Source organism: Lichenostomus cassidix, chromosome 4 (genome assembly GCF_008360975.1).
Source record: "Lichenostomus cassidix isolate B80296 chromosome 4, HeHo_3.0, whole genome shotgun sequence".
Classification (NCBI taxonomy): domain Eukaryota; kingdom Metazoa; phylum Chordata; class Aves; order Passeriformes; family Meliphagidae; genus Lichenostomus; species Lichenostomus cassidix.
The window spans coordinates 49,607,544-49,624,871 of NC_139484.1; the positions used below are offsets into that span (position 1 = coordinate 49,607,544).

The 17,328-nt window shown below is 36.7% G+C and overlaps 1 long non-coding RNA gene across 2 annotated transcripts; it reads left to right on the top strand.

Annotated features, from left to right (window-relative positions):
- The first annotated feature begins 4,980 nt into the window (after nucleotides 1-4,980).
- LOC146438465 (uncharacterized) lies at nucleotides 4,981-15,648 on the top strand. 2 transcript variants are annotated; one of them, XR_014851784.1, is made up of 4 exons: nucleotides 4,981-5,053; nucleotides 6,663-6,725; nucleotides 11,368-11,559; nucleotides 12,180-15,648. It is a non-coding gene; the product is annotated as an uncharacterized LOC146438465 (long non-coding RNA). The 2 variants fall into 2 exon arrangements; XR_014851783.1 differs by having other exon boundaries at nucleotides 11,368-15,648.
- The last annotated feature ends 1,680 nt before the right edge of the window (nucleotides 15,649-17,328 follow it).

Sequence of the window (17,328 nt, forward strand, 5' to 3'; positions counted from 1 at the left end):
TGTGGAAAAGAATGTGCTTGAGATCAAAATGGTCATGTGCTTATTTAACTGATGATATGAAAACCAATCCAATTTATTGGACAAGAAAGCACATAAAACTGGGAATTTTAACTCTGGAGATCAATAGGAATAAAATGTTTTAAGTTCTACTATTTAGAATTATGCTTGCATAATTCATGATTTCACTGACTTATTTTTGTTCAAGAGTTAGGAAGCTAGAAGGATTATTGCATACACCACTACACTGGCTTTCCAAGAAGAAACAAGTTCTGTATAAAGACAATGTAGTGGAAAATTTAAATGCAACTGTAGAAAAGGAGAGCTATATTAATCCTTTTTTTGTTGCAAGTAAACACTTGTGTAAACTGAAACACTTGTTAAAGAAGTGCTAATTAGCATTTCAGTTCCTCTTCATGAAAAGCAATCACTTATCACTTCTAGTTCATTATAATTAAACTGGTGAGAAGTACTTATACTCTTATTTACAGTCAAATGCATATTTTTGACTTGTATTTGTTCAACTGGAAGCTGCTGCATCACAATAGTCCAGTACAGTCAGAGTTTTATTTTTTTAAATCAGTAAAACACAATATCTGGGTGAAAATGTATGTAGTTTAAGAACAAATCATTATAAAAGAAAATTATCTGAGAAATAATTAATATTGCAACTAAATTTGTAGTATGCTTGTAATCATGGGAAGAACCAGTTGGTGGGGTTGTTCTTGTCCCCATCAATGTACAACTGAAGTTAAACTTCCGTATTAGTCTTTTGCCTTGCAATTAAAAAAAACAAACATTGTAGACATTAAACAAGAAGTGTGGGGAAAAAAATGCAGTGTTTCTTCTATTTTCACTTTTTTTTGTAATAGTAGCATTTTAATATCACGCAAGTTTAATCTTTAGGTTGTATGAGGCAGCACTTGCATTCTACATTTGAAATGGCTTCCAAGTGACTAAATCTCTTCCTGATATTTTCTGTGGTTTTGGAAAGGATATAGGAATTAGCATTTTAAAATAGGGAATGACACCATTTCTGGACTAACTACTAGATATTGAGTCAAACCCCAGGAAAGGCATTTAAAGAGATTTGGGATTGCTTTCCCTATTTTTTTTGTAACATAAATTCCCTCCTTATGGACCTGTGAAGAGCTATATTTACACTATACATATTCACGCTCACTTTCTCTTAAACTGTATTAAGGAATTAATTATTTTCTTACAGGATGTTGTCAACTTTAAAGTAAAACCTATTCTTAACAAAAGATATCATCTATGGGTTTGAGCATTTTCAAAACTTAATAGAGCTGCCTGGAGGTTTAATATGACAAAGGAAGAGCTACAATTCTGTAGCACTGCTGAATAAGGAATATATGATTAGAGATCATGGGCCTGGTCCTTCATTGGTTTACACCTGGTAGTCTTCAGACTAGAAGTTAGAGTGGGTATTTGCCACAGTTGCCTTGATTTGGTAAATTTGCAGCCTGTCTTCACAGGTGGTAGTGGTTATAAGTGTTCATGTAAAGTGATTTACACAGCATGTAAGTAAATATAAATAAAGTATTATGACAATTATGGCATTTTTCTAGTCAAAACTGAATGACATCTTCCCCACAGCTACTGCCAAGTAAGTCCCTCTTACCAGCTAGCAACTGACTTTGCTGTAGTTTGCCCGCTCTGGTGAATGTATTTAATTCTTCACATGTACAATTCCTGACACGGCTGTGTCCTGAATCATGCTGAAGACTAATAAAATTAAGTAGCAATGACTAGCTGTGTTAGAATGAGGCATGACTTCTCTTTGCCTGTGCTGCACCCACGACTGTGCAATATTTTTCCAAGAACTTATTTATGACTTGGTTGTGATGAGCTCATGACCTAATTTTAGATATGATCAGTTCTTGTAACATTATATCCTCAGTATAACTGCAACTGCTATTATTTGTGTAAATGAGAGCTTTTTGAAAAATCTTCCTTGATGCTGGGAATGAAGAACTATGTTCTTGGGAGGTTGTGGTCATCATGAGAGCTAAAAGACCATGCCAAGTGTGTGTACAGAAAAGCAACAGAGTTCTCAAAGGTTCTCCCACATTGCCTAACAGCATTTGTATTGAATTAGGTAGTAAAAAAAAAAACCCAAAACCAGTTAATTTAATAACAGCAGACTTGGAGGCTTTCTTTTTTTTTTTTTAATTTTTTTTTTAAATGGTTGAAATATTCAGCCGGTCAACAGAAATGTGCTGTGATAGCCCTGGAAAAAATCACAGTGGAAGAAGGATCCAGTAAGAAAAGCATGAGGTGCTGGTTTTGACTGGGGTAATTTTCACCTCAGTAACAAGTATGGGACTGTGTTTTGGATTTCTGCTGGAAACAGTATTGATAGCACAGGGGCCAGGGGTGTTTTTGTCACTGCTGACCTGTGCAGGGCCTTTTCTGCTTCTCACACACCCCCACCAGTGAAGAGGCCAGGGATTTCCACAGGAAGCCGGGATGGACACTGCTGAGCTCAGCTAGCTGAAGGGATATTCCGTGCCGGATGGTGACATGCTCAGTCATAAAGCAGGGGCAGGAAGAGGAGGGGATGTTTGGAGTGATGGAATATGTCTTTCCAAGTCACTGCTGTGTGAGAGGGAGCCCTGCTTTCATGGGGATGGCTGAATGCCTGCCTGCCCGTGGGAAGGGGTGAATGAATGACTTTATTTGATTTGCTTTTACATGTGGCTTTTATGTTACCTGTTAAATTGTCTTTATCTAAACCCAAGATTTTTTCTCTATTTTACCCTTCCAATTTTCTCTTCCATCCCACTGTGAGTGGCTTGCTTGTCAGCTGGGGTTGAGCCATGACAGTCAGGGAAATGATCAAATGTTGGTCATTATATGTTTTATTTGGGATGTCAATTAAAAAAAAAATTAAAGTGTAATGGCTGCCTGCAAGCAAACTGAGTTTGCATAAAATGTAAATATCAAAGCTCCTATTTAAAAGCAGGTTTCATTCCTTCTTGTGATTAATAACAAGTGATGTGGTGGAAATTCCCCATTAGAATCAGGTTACAAGAACAGCACTCTGCTTTTCAGAAACGTGTGAGCAAATTCCCACTGTTAAATGTTTATAACCTAATGGTATTGTGGCTGGGATATCTCCAAAAGTACTTACAAATACTACTTGACAGGGAGGCAGAAAAAAGGAGAAACCTTAGCGGTATGAAAGTCAAGTAAGAGTCAAATGGATAAAAGAATTTTTAGAAGAAATAAAAATAGAATTATCTAAAAGCAGTAGGCTTGCCTCTTCCTATTACGCTTTTTAATGTAGAAAATGCATCACTGCTCTGCTTGAGTCAGAGTGTGAAATGCTTTTAGGCTCAACTTTTAGTATAGTGAGGGAGTATTACTGTAAGACATAATTTAAACAGGAGGAAACTTGCTTGGTGCAGTTGTCTTAGAGATGTACAGCCTAAAGTCTTTGCAAATGTATGCATAAAGAAGATGGTGGTGATGTGACACAGTCTGCCTTTTCTCCTGCCTTGCTCTCTTCTTGTTTCTGGGCTTTCACTTTTCTAATTTTTGTTTAGAAAAACAAAACAAAAAAACCAAACAAAATAAAAAGACAAGAACAGCAGAAAATAAAAGTTCACAAAGGATTTTGAGCCCAAAGTGCTTTTATCTTCTGTGAGTTTTCTCCCTGGAATGGCTGGAATTGGACACAGAGATGGAAAGCGCATGCTGTAGCAGAGATTTCTTAGATTGTGTCCCTAATTTTTCTGATCTTGAGAGTTGCCTTTTCTAAAGGTGTAAAAATCTGTGGAGGTTATTTCACCATGCATTATAGCACAAAAGTGGAATAGGTGAGAGGCTACTTGTGAAACAGCAGCTGCTGGCCAGCTGTCTCTCCTAGTTGGTGTGCAGCTGGGTGGGCATAGGGGATGGTAACTGCAGTTCCTGCTGCCTCTTCCTTCTGCCTATCTCCCTTTCCTGTGGTGTCAGTAAAATCAGAGGTACTCCAGAGGGGTTGGGATTATTGGTGTAAGACTGGGAGCAAAGAGAGGAAATCCTTTTGACCATGCTGAACTGGGGGAGGCCTGGCCTCAGGTTCGCTTTGTGGATTTGTAGCTATCTTGAGTTGCTCCTGAATTAATTTTTTATTTTGTGTGTTCATGAGGTTTTTTTGTCTGTACTAAATAAATTTTGAAGGGATCTTTATGCTTTGATAGTGTCATTTCTTGACTGGCTATGTTTAAGTAGGATAAAACTGTTGAAACCACGTGGAAAAAAAATCCAAGTATTCAGGAGTTCAGGAATAAAAGCAGAGTTGTTTTCTTAAAGCCCTTACAACTGTCCTTTTCTGATGGTAAAAACATTATATGGAAATGTTAGAGATGTAACATCAGCTTAATTAAAATGTGAATGAAGGCATCAATGGAGTGTTTTAAAATATTTGTAACCTGTCATTGCAATAGACTTGCTATGAGGTGACAGAGATAGTTGCAGTGGTGCTGATATCAAAACATAAAGAGCAGATTCCTGAGGCATATATGTAAGACCACTTTTGACTAACTGGGGGGTAAGTTTGTCTGAAAATCTGATTGGTATCTGAGACTTGAAAGTGTGACAGGTTACAAATCTAGACTGCATGCTGATTCTCAGGCTGATAACCTTAGATTATATGTAAAGTAAACCCCACCAAAAAAAAGTAATTTCTCTTGCAATTGGTTTTCTCTGGGTGTGTATCACACAGGATCACGTTTTAAACACAATTTCATTGTATACTGTAACCATAATATACTACTCATCGAGATCTTGCATTTTCATATTACAGACTTTCTAGCTGTGTAATGTATATGTGCTATACTGGTGTAAAAATGTATATTTAATGCGTGTGTATATATATATGTGTATTAGGGTTTTTACAACCTAAAATATATTTATTTTGTGTTTATTTTTGATCTCTCCTTTGGCCTTTTTCTAATAATATAATTATGGCTTTTAAAAACTGAATTCCTTGGAAAACAGAGTTAAGAAGAAATACTGAGTCAGGTTTTGAGATCATTTTTCTGCATAGGTAAGTATTTCAAAGGGGTTAATACAAATATGCAAACTTAGATTTCTAAATTAAGAGATTTTTATTAACTGACAATTTATTACTGACTTGATAATGAGAAAGTGAAGTACATGTCCTTTCACAAATCCTTTCCCAGCCTGGGAAAGAAGTAGGTCACAAAGTTTTATCGGAAAAGGTGCTTTATTTATGGCTGTGGGATGAACCTTAGTGTTTTCCCTTCATGAGATACCATGTAGTTTTGAAATACCTGCTATGGGTGCTCTAATTCTTGTTAATTTTAGATTAGAAAGTTGCCTCCTGGAAGATATATAGAGCAATTTATATTAAAGAACTGAGATACAACTGACAAATAGCTTAATCCGCAAATTCAAGTTCAGTTAAACCCACAGCCAGTTTGATCTGCATATTCCCTGCTCTCTGCAGAGTTTTATCCTCAGAGTCTGTTGGGGAAAAAGCCCCCAGTAAATACAGGTTGGATGAGTGACCTTTCTCCCTTTGTAAATTCCTTTCTCAATTTGCAGCTGCCATCAAAGAGTAGGCTTAGTTGAAGCATTTTTTGAAAGCAAATACAGAGTGAGATGCAAACAGTGATTGTATTGCAAAGCGAGGGGACATCTCTGCAAAGCAGATTGACTAATGAGGGAAGAGAGTGTTTACTGCATGGGAAGAGGTGACATTTGGTTGCATGAAAGCACTCTAGGGTTCCTGATGACATTTGTTACTTTCTCAATAATTTAAAATCAGGCTGTGAGTAATGGTGCTGTATTTATCAACCCTTTTTGGACTGCGAAAAAACAAATTGCCTGAAGATGAGCAAAATCCTTCATGTTCACCAAAAGCAATGCAAGACCACTTCAAATGTAAGCATACAAAGGTCTTCACCATGACTATCTGGTCTGATAGGCTAAGCTTCAAAATCCTTTCAATGTGCAATGATAACAAGCACTTATATATACTTGCTTAATAGCTATTTCTTTGAGGTCTAGTCTGTAGTCTTTGCCTTTCATTATGTTAGTGGTTTTTTAATTGGAGGCATGGTTGTTTTTGTTGAATCTATAAAATTCTAAGTGTCCCAGGACTTGTTTCATTGATAGTCTTGTAATTCTTAACAGAAAAGAGATCTTGGTCAAAGAGAGAAAGTGTAATAGTTGAGGTGTGCTGGAATTCATTCCAGCATTGTGTAAATATGTGTTATTTGAATGCTGATGTGTGAATTCATCTTTCCAGGATTGCAGGCTGCAACTGGAAGGATTTAGTTTTCCTCATGTCACTTAGGCATCTTAAACTGATGAAAAATAGAAGGCCTAAAGGAAATAGTTAAACTAAGAGTCTAAACTCTGATCTCTCTGAGCTTGTTACAGACTTGCATAATTTTGGCTTCTCATCAGCAGGCTCACTTAAAAGAGGAAGTCGGTACACAAGCGATGCTCATTCCCCAACTCTTTTACATTCATGTCATTCTTCAAACTATTATCAAGGTATTCCTGGAAACTTTCTTTGTCACTGGCAGCAAGGGCAATACAGCCTGAAGAACACTGGTAGAACAATTGCATCATTTTCCTGCCTATTTCTTTTAGAGCACTGATATTCTCAATGTTCCCCTTGGCAGGTAAGGTTTTCTCTGTGTTGGAGCTGCTCTGTAAGAGAACAAGCTGATTTACAAAAGAAAGGGGTGAGTGGATTTCTCATATGTAATTAACACAGAATTGTTGACTGCTCTTTTTTTTATGACTGCCTTTATGAATGATGGTATCCAGAAAAAGATTGAATGAATCCTGGTTTTAGTAGAAGGAAGTCTTAAATGTAGTCCAGGTAAAATTTAACTCAGAGATTAAAAAAACATTGCGTAATTTGAGATGTGCTGGTGCTTTGCAATCACTGGGATTCAGGATTTCTTCCCATCCAGGAGCTGAGTGCACGTACATTTAGTTATCTGTTTCTGGGTTTAAAATATTTGCTATAGAATATGCCAGTTGTGGAGACTAAGGTGATCAAAGCTGAGGTCTGAAAGGAATTAATGACCTTTGTTTCAGAGAATAAAGAATTTTTGAAGATGGCTTGTTGGAAAGCCTTTTTCAAGTATTTTGCCAGTCAAAGTGGCATCTGAGAGCCAGCTGCCCATACAGAAGTGCCAGACAGGCTTTTCCAGGCGACATTGCACACTTGACTAATTTTCCCTTAAGTGATTTATGTTATGTCCGGTGCACTTGAAGTTACTGAGACTCACACTATAAATAACGTGGTGAGCAATGTCTTGGAGCCTGATGATTATTGCTAGGAGAAAACAGTTGGTTGAACTAGTAAAAGATAATCTTAAGGGCTTGTGTGCTCTTGAGAAGCTTGGAAACTAATGTGGGGGACTGGAATCTTGTGCTGAAAATGTGTATCCCATCAGAAATTAAAAAGAGCCTATCTTATTGGAGTGTTTCATATAAAAGGTCCATCATAAGGTTTCTGCATCAAATTCTTTATTGTGAATTTGTGGGATTGTGGAAGATTTGTTAAAAAGTACTTGGGTGGGTCATCTAGTCTGAGCTCGTGCTCAGTGCAGGATTGTGGTCAGTATTAGGTCATCTCAGTCATGGTGTGGTCTAGCCAAATCTTGAGAGCCTTCAGGGCTGGAAATTCTATGACAATCTTAATTAAACTTTTGTAGCATGGCATTAGTGTCCAATGGCTGTGTCTAATGTTCAGACTGAACCTTCAGAAGCTGATGACTGATCCAAGTGATTTACAGGAGTGATCCAGTGAGCTGTTTGCTCACAAAATATGTTAATAAAATCACAGAATGGTTTGGGTTGGAAGGGATCTTAAAGATTGTCTAGTTCCAACACCCATGCCATGGGCAAGGGCATCATCTACTAGTCAGGGTTGCTCAGGGCCTCATCCAGCTTGGCCATGAATACTTCTAAGTATGAGGAATCCTCAGCTTCTCTGGGCAATAAAGAAGTTGTTTGGTTTATTTTTCTTAGCCAGACCTGTAAAGATGTATACTAGAATAGTAAGATAATTACAAATGCTTGTTTAAAAAGCTTATATCAAGTGTGAATATAGAGTTGTGAAACAGCTTCTTGCCCCAGATAGAAAATGTTTTCTATTTAGCAAATACTATGATTTTTGGAGTATATAAAGTATATATTAAATTTGCTATTCTTTGAAGGTAGGGTCAAAAAAAGGGAGCTTTTCCTGTCACATGAAGCTCATATCATGCAAACATCGCTAAATTTCTTAATTTTTGGATCTTGTATTATCAATCTCAGTTGAATAGTTTTGAGTCAATTTGCAGACGGGTGTTTGGGAAGATGTCACAGAAGTTTGATCAGAAGATCTTGTAAGGAAGTGTAATATATTATGACTTTCACTCACGATGACAAACATGCTGTTTGTGGCCAGTATCATAATTATTGTAGATTTGATTATACTTTTATAACACCAAATATGTTTTAATGTATTCCTTGTTCTCCCACCTCTTAATGGAATCCTATATATGGTATCTTAAAGCTCCTGGAGCATGGCCACTGTTCTGCTTTTGAATGGCTCATCTCCAAAGGCCTTACAGTGCTTCTACTATTTTATGACTAGGAAAAATCATTAGTTGTTAGCCTACAGCTTCATGTTTGCTGCGTCATGCACAACTATAGAAAACCCATGATAAATACTCTGACTTTTGGTGAGAACAGAGACTAATAGCAATGCTTAGTCCTTGCAGTTTCCTAAAAAGAAGTATTTTCCAGGCTAAACCTGGTGCAAGATCCTTTTGTTGGTTTATCAGAAGAAACACGGTGGATGAAGCTGCTGTTCTGACTTTTTCAAATACCTGTAATGTGTTATCTTTTTTCCAGATGCTAGCATTTAGGCTACATCTACATAACATGAGGCACTGTCCCTGTAGAGCTTTGAATAGGGTGCTTAGATGATCAAACTGTTAGAGGTGCATCACAGCATGTAATCTTTGGGATAAATAGTCCTGTTGAGAAGAAGATATTATTCTGAGGAATGGTGTGCTAATTTTGGTTTCTTGTTCTCCAGATATGCCCTAATCTCTTCCTTCTTCTAAATAACATGTAAAATATGTTTTTTCCTTATCAACCATGAAGCTACATATTTTTCTAAAAAATTCTCTGGATCCTTCAATGAGAATCTGATCCAACAAAAGAATGCCTAAGTAGCAGTTCGGCTTAGCCCAGGAGATCACCAATTTTAAAAGTAGATTTGCTGTCGCTTTTAAATAGCAAAAAAAAAATTGTAATTTTTTCCTTCTGTGAATGAGGCCTTCTCAGGTGTTGGTGTGATTTGTTTTGGGGTTTAGTGTTATGTCTGTTTTTTGGGGTTTTTTTTTGTGTGTTTTTTTTTTTTTTTTAACTGGAGTATTGTTCTGTTCTTTCTAATAAAGGCATTGTGAGCATATGGACCAGGGATATTCTTTCTATTGATGAGTAAATCTGTACTGGCTTTATTTTACACAAGTGATAAATTATTTGATATTATGAGATGCAATAGTAAATGAGTAAATCTTAACTTGCACTAACTACTGTAAATAGATCAGTTTTATGTGCAAATGGGGCTGCTGAAGGTAATTTCTCTCTTCCAACCCCTGATGTATACCTATTTAAAATACTTAAACTTATTTCTGATTTAAAAAATCCTAGCAAAATTATAAGAAGTAGTATTTATTATTTTCAAGATGATCTGTTATTGTTAGTAGTGTTCTGGAAATGGCAGTAGTAGCAATATGAGAATTAAAATAGACCTTTCTGATGGGTACAAAGAAAATTTTTAGCAAGATTTAATTTTTAAAAGCAAATGCATTTCTATAACCAAAGCTCTGCTGGTTTTATTTGAGCTAGATCATATTAACAAAGGAGTCCTATATTCATGTAAAACTTAATGCAGTGTAAAGACTGAAAAGGAACTTTGAATAATCTAGTGTTAAGATGAAAGGGACATCTACACTTCACATTATGCTTCTCCGTAACTTTATAAATTCACAAGCAATAACTTGCTCCTACAATTATAAAAAATTCAATGTCATTTTTCAAACTTAATTAGACTTTTATTTAATGTTAGTCTCAAAATGAATATAATGTTCAAGGAAAAGAGCTTTTAAGTGGAGTGTTGTGTAGGAAAATGTGAACTCTTAAAAAAACTTCAGTTATTAGCAATGAAATATGTTCCACTGTAAAGTCCTTCATGCATCATGCAAGCACAAATATTTTGATTTGATATTATCACTAAGCAAAAAGCAAAGTTAAGATTTGTTTTGCTTGTAAAACATTTTGTGTGTGTTCATTCAAGCCTTGTCTTTGTTCTGTGAGTCTTAGACTTTGATACTCAGGCACTTTTAATATCCTGAATGCTCCTGTCTGAAGCCTGGCAGCTGTGGTTGGATCCATGTGAGCCTGTGGCTACTGGCTTTGTCTGACAGGGAGCTGGAGGAGTGTAATGCAGTCTGGGTAGCTGTAAATATTTCTTTTGTCTTTGCAATCCAAATGAACATGTCCTAACAGAATAATATTTGTTAGCCAGCAGACTACTACTTCTCAAAATGCAAGCAAATATTTTGGGTGGGCACACAGTAATGTGTTTTGTGTAAGGCCACTGTACCGTTAGCACTCCATTGCAGTGCTCTACCTAGCTACATCCAAATAATTTTGATTTGGTTTTAAGTTGAAAGTTTAAAGACCTGTTTAATTTGCAAGGTATATATTGAAGCACAATTTTCAGCAATGGGCATTGAATTAATTCATTGCTTCATGTGCTTGCTTGTTAGAAAATTGTGACCTAATGAAGCTGTTATATTGATTTAGTGTATTTTAGTGTATTTGATTCTTGCCCTGGTCTTTCACTTAAATATCTGTAAAAAACAGATCTGTGTGTATTTGAATGGAGACTAAATGCAATAGTTCCTTTTTGAGGTCTAACAACTACTATGTAATCAAATTTGGAGATGCTCAAAATAACCCACCTAAGATTAGGTTCTGTATTATCAGGATTATACTCACATAGTACCTATTTAATAACAAAAACACATTCACCTCAAAATGAGAAATGTGTTAATGTATTACTGAAGCTTCCTGAAGAGCATGCCTGACTCAGTTACAGTAAATTCATTTTATGTTTGAGAATTTAATCCATCTAAATGTTTTCTGACAGTGTACCGGAAGTTAGCAAGTAATACAAAATGAATTTGTTTATTTTTTAAGCTTTGAGCTTAAATCACTTCTCTGAAATACGTGATTTTAAAAAGAAAGGGAAGAAATTTAGGTTTATGTAACTTTTGCTGATTACCATCATTGTTGTGGTAACTTTCACAGGTGACCAAAATAATCCTCTTCTAGAAATGCAGAATCACAAGGCTTTAGTTGTGTGGAATAAAGAGCATGTTTCAAAAGACCTCCCAGAGGGAAAATAAGCATGGTCAGTTGACAGGGTGTGCCTCTGCTCATCCAGCTCTGTGGAACAGGACCATCATGCTCAGAGAAAGAAGCTGAAGACCATGATGTGAGGTGAATGGATTAAAATGTTGCATTTGCCTTGTACTCTTAGTCTCAGGTCCCAGTTCACTCATTACCTAATGCTTATATTGGTATCATCTGCATGTTGACCTTCCATCAGGCTTTATCTTAGAGCTGACTGGCTGCCTTAGCAATGTTGTACAGCAAAAGAAAGTCAGGGACTACCTGCCCTCACACTTCATTCCTATGAATAATATGACAAACTGGCATTTGAGGTTCAGAGAAAAATATTAGAAGATACATGGAGTAATTCAGTAATAGCATTCTGTTTCTCCTAGTGTCTTAAATTTGTTTGGTTTCCAAAATATTTCTCACAGAATGATGACAAAATTTTCTGTAACCTTTTGTAAATATCTTAACTATTACGATTCATTATCCAACATTGGGAAATACTGAAATATTTTGTTTAAAAGAAGAAGAAAACCCCTCACAATAATCTACCTGTTAAGTATTTTTGAGTATTAGATTAACTGGAAGAAATCCAGGTAACTTCTTGGAGTTACCTGTTGCTAACAGCAATCTTAATTTTATGTTTTACTGTGCCAGCTGTGTTTTCAGTCTCAGCACAGGCAGAAATTGACAAGAAAATGTTCTCTTGTTTTTGCTTTCAGCAATTGGAAAATACAGATTAAACCCCTTTATGCCATGGAACTCCTCATGACCTCACAATTGTTTCCCTGTTCTAGTAAAATACACAAATACATTCTTGTGGAAAAAGCAATAAATGTGTTGCTGAGAAAGGCACAGAAAAACCACAGGGTGCCAAGTTTGAATGCTCCAATGCTAATTAAGACAGTCATGCAGATCTGGAAACAGCTAAAGATAAGATTAGTGGCAGTGATGGAAAGGCACAAACAGAGACTTTTTTTGGGCATTGTAATTAAGTCATCAAATCTATGTATCCAGAAGAGGACTGAAATTTGTGCTCTGAAAGTACAAATTCTTAAGAACTGGTTCTTTTGGAGACACAGGTCTTAATGGCAGGAGGATAGTTCTAGTCTTTAGAGAACATTGTGGTTCCAAATATTCACATAATTCTCCTAGTTTAAATTTTGCAATAATCCTAGAAGAGAAGGTGACAAAGATGATTAAGAGACTGAAGCATCTCTTTTATGAGGAAAGGCTCAGAGAGTTGGGCCTGTTAGTCTCAAGAAGAAACAGCTGAGAAGGGACCTCATCAATGAGTATTTGAAGGGAGGGTGTCAGGAGGATGGAGCTGAGCTTTTCTCGGTGGTGCCAAGCAGTAGGACAAGAGGCAATGGGCAAAAAATGATGCACAGGAAGTTCCACCTAAACACGAGGAAGAACTTCACTGTGGGGTGACCAAGCACTGGAACAGGCTGCCCAGAGATGTGTGGAGTCTCCCTCACTGGAGATACTCAAGAACCATCTGGACACAATCCTGTGCCTTGTGCTCTGGAATGACCCTGCTTGAGCAGGGAGGTTGGGCCAGATGACCCACTGGGATTGTTTCCAGCTTGACCCACTCTGTGAAGAGGAAGGAGAAAACAAAACAAGAATCAGAACTCCTATCTTAAACATCTGTGGGGTTTTTTGTTATTTTTTTCCACTTCTGTTTAACACTCTGGGGAACATATTAGAGGTGTATCTTATGGAAGCATCTGGTCAGAGACTAAACAGGGATGATTTTTAGTACCTTCTAAGTGGATAGAATATTGTTTAAGGACCACTATAGCACAGATGGCTTGATTCAATTGTATGAGGGAGCAAAGTGAGCATTCTTAAAATATTTGCTTCTTTTAACATGACTTAGCAATGACATCTGTTCAAAGGCTCTTTTGAAAAAGGCAGGTCAATGAATCACTGTGAAATTCCAAATTTAAATTTGCTATTTTGGTTTGTTATGATTGGCTCATGGTGCTTTTCTGGGCATGCATAGGCTATTCTCTTCAGCATGAGAAGTGATTAGTATTCTGAACTACAACAACACCATCTCATTAAAATCATTAGATATCTTTGAATCTACTGGCAATGCCTTAACTTCTGTCTTGCCAGTTGTGACTCAATTTTGCTGTAGAAAGTTTTGTGCTGGGCAGTTTTTGCTCCTTGTTCAACTCAAGAGAACTGAACTATTATAAGATTGCAGGAAATGTGCTGTACAAAGTCTGAGACTGAGCCAATGACATATTTTCAGCATTTCCCTCAGCTGTTGTCTGATGTGAAGCAGTAGGTTGGGATGCATAGAGTACCAGCTGTTGAATTTCTGGAGTGAAGGTGCTCATCCACTGCTCCCAGCTGTCTGCTTGAGACCTGTTTCTAATACTTCTTTTAAGGATCACACTTGTGCAGCTCTGTTCAACCAAGGAAAAATTCTAATGTAACTAAATTTTTTTCAGCCAAAATTATTTGTTGTATAAACAACCTCACCATTTGCATAACTGCTTTACCATTAGGTATCAGGAAATGAGTTGTGTAGGTGTTATGTACTTCAGGTCTTATATTTTTAGAGGGGATCATCATTGCAAAGCACTGAGGAATTGTCAGCATCTATCTTGTGGAAAGCAAGCATGAGTAAAAATAATTACCACCTGCAAGGCCCTTTTAACTTGTTATGTAAAAGCTGTAGGTTACTTGTTTCAACACCAATAATAATATTAAGAAAGACTAAATGAAAACTAACTTGAAAAGAAAGCAAGTCCTGTGGTGTGATTTCAGAGTGTGATAACATCTCACGTGCTGCTCTTTGAAGGATTATGAAAAAGGTGCCATACATTTTTGGGGATGTCTAACTCAAAAATTAGAATTTGAGAAGCTGTGACCTGTTCTTTACTTGGATTGCAGCTGTTTGATTTCTTTATGTGCCAAAATCTCTTTTTTACTTACCTGTCAGTTACAGAATCATAGAAAAATTTCATTTGGAAAGGAGCTGTGGAGGTTGCTTTGAACCTTGTTTAAACAGTAGGAGGCTGGAGATGCTCAAAACTCACCTGGACAATCTGGGGTTTGTCCAGATGAATTTTACTGTTTCCAAGAATACTGTTTCCACAATCTCTCTGGGCAACCTATCCCATACTTGACCACTGCCATGGTGAAATATCTGTACCTAAACAGAATGTCTCTTTTTGTAAGTTGCTTGCTTCTGCGCACTTTTTAGAGGAATCTTCTCTGTATGTTCCCATTAGGTGACTGCTATCTAATTTCATGTCAAAAATGAGTAAATAAACCTGCATAAGGCAGCTTACAGAAGAAAACAAGAAAATCCACATAACACAAGATGGACCTAAGAGAGCGTCTTAGCTTTTGGAATGGCCCTACTTGTGCACGAAAAAACACATTTGCACCTTAAGGCATATGTTGACTCTAATTCTACATTTACTCATGGGTAGGGCCAAAAAAAAGTTAAAAAGTCTGGTTACCACTAACTTAACCCAGATATAAATAAATATTAATGCTTATAGAAGACAGAACAGTGTTTGTCTTATGCATAGAAGAATGCACAAGTGTTTCTCCCTTATTGGTAAAGGCCCCAGCATACTGAATTTTAGAATGTACTTAAACCTCACTGCTGGTGAAAACCAATTACCTGCTATATGGTGTAGAACTGTGGTGGTGTATTGGAAGTGGAGCTCAAAGTCAGGATTTTATCATCTCCAAACGTGTAAAAAATTGACTGTAGTGTTCAAAACCAGAAAAAATATATCCTTTTAGCTTTCTTTGATAGTAGAAGGTTCTGTTGTTTCTCAGACTCTGTAAGAGATGTAAAGAAGGCAATCTAGGCTGATTGAACTATTATGAAGCCCTAAATGTAATGAACACATACTGTGTTTCACTAGTGTGAACCCTACTATAACGCTCTTTTCACAGAACAGATACTGTGTGTCAAACCAAATTTTATCATATCTCAGAGGCCTTAGGACTTCTGTGACTTCAGCTTCTGTAATCTTCTTTCTGTTCCTTTTTCTTGAGTTTTTGATTTGTGTTATGATTGCTCCTGTATTTATTACAGGTTGAATAGTCTGTGAAGGTTATGCTCAGCAATGTACACTATCCCTTTTAATTTTCTTAAACTTGCTTTGAGAATTATTTTGCTTACAAGTAGATGCTTTTTCTTTCATATTTGTTGTATTTAGTCTCATTTACTAAAATGTAGTCTGTGGCTAGCACAGGCTTTTCCCATGAGAATTTTCTTGTGTTTTATAAATAAAGATAAAGTTTGGATGTTGTTGGAACAGTGTCCCAGAACTTGGGCAGTGCAGGCCTGGCCAATCAGGCCTGGGGGAAGGCTTCTGACTGACCAATCTGGGTGACTTTTGAGAACTCTATATATGTGATGAAATCAAAACAATAAAGGTCATTCCTTCTTGCCACTGAGAACTGATGCTTTCATTACGCTGATAGCTGCTCAACAGCGACAGTAGTCATTGTTTCATAACCAGTATAAAGTACACTAAGGCTTGTTGCATAGTATAAAGCATTTTAACTTGAATTTTATGACAGATTCCTTTGGCTGGTCTCCTGATAGAAACTTTTTTCATAGTTACTCTGTAAACTGTAAGCAAAAACCTTGCTGAGAGCTCAGACATAGTTTCTGCTGTAACAAGCTGCATCTTTAAATTACATCATATTTAAAATACAAGCAAATACATGAACCTATTCTAGGTAAAACCTTTTGAACAAATCTGCTGTTAGTATCAGCACTGGAACTTGCAACAGTAAAATATGAACCTCTTGGATTAGTATTTGGACCTTGATATTTGTTAGCACATGCCTGGGTTCTTGTTCCTCTGTGCTTGAGACTTTGTAATGACATTGGCAAGAAACAAAAAATAAGACTTAATATGAGGTTTCTATAAAGGCTCTCTTGTAGGTAGAGCATAAAAATAATGTGAGAGATGGGAGGGATTACTGCAAAGGAAAGAAAGAAAAATAGTTTCTTCTGGACCTGAAATTTTCCGATATAGATACTACACATTTGCAAAACAAAAAGGAAGGCTAACTTACAGGAGTGGTACAGGAAAACATAATATATTAATTACTGGAAGCTTCATAGCTGTGACCATGAATAAATGGTAATTAATGGGGATATTGGGAAGATCTGATGTGAAGGTCAGGCTGACTTATATAGTGATTATAGCATAAGTAATTATACTTCTCTCTCCTATTTCTGTAGAAATTACTGAATTTTGAACATAAAGGCTTTTCAAAATTTGTTGGAATATGCTATATTCTTAAAAGTAAAAAGTGCCATGAGAAAGAGATCAAACACAGGGTATAGAACAGGAACAGGAGAAGATGGACAAAGACACAGATACATTCATCAATGTTGGAAACTTAATAAAAAACAGGTGTAGGAACACATTAGTTGAGGAAATAAGTGCTATCTTGCTACCACCTTATACTATCATGCTAGAGATGCTTATGGATACCCATGAAGTCAGGAGATGTTTTGCCACGCCTCTGCTTCTGCAGTTCATCATTTTTTTTCCTGCTTAAGATATGAACCTCCTGTGGCTTTACAATGGCTAGGAACCAAGTCTTGCACACAGTCTTTACAAAACTCCTGTAACATGAAGTGCTAGAAGGGGGATAGCTGTGAAATTGTAGCTGGCAACAGAAGCTCTGTGGTAGGAAAAACTGTATGATTAGTGCTCTGCAAACCTTTTCAAAGTGATGCACAAAGTAATAGCGATGCTATATTGGTATTGCTGAGGCCAGGTACTCTTACTGAAATGATGAAAGGTCAACATAAAGCTTTATGAACTCCTGGTTATGACTCCACACATAACAAAGCTAAAGAGA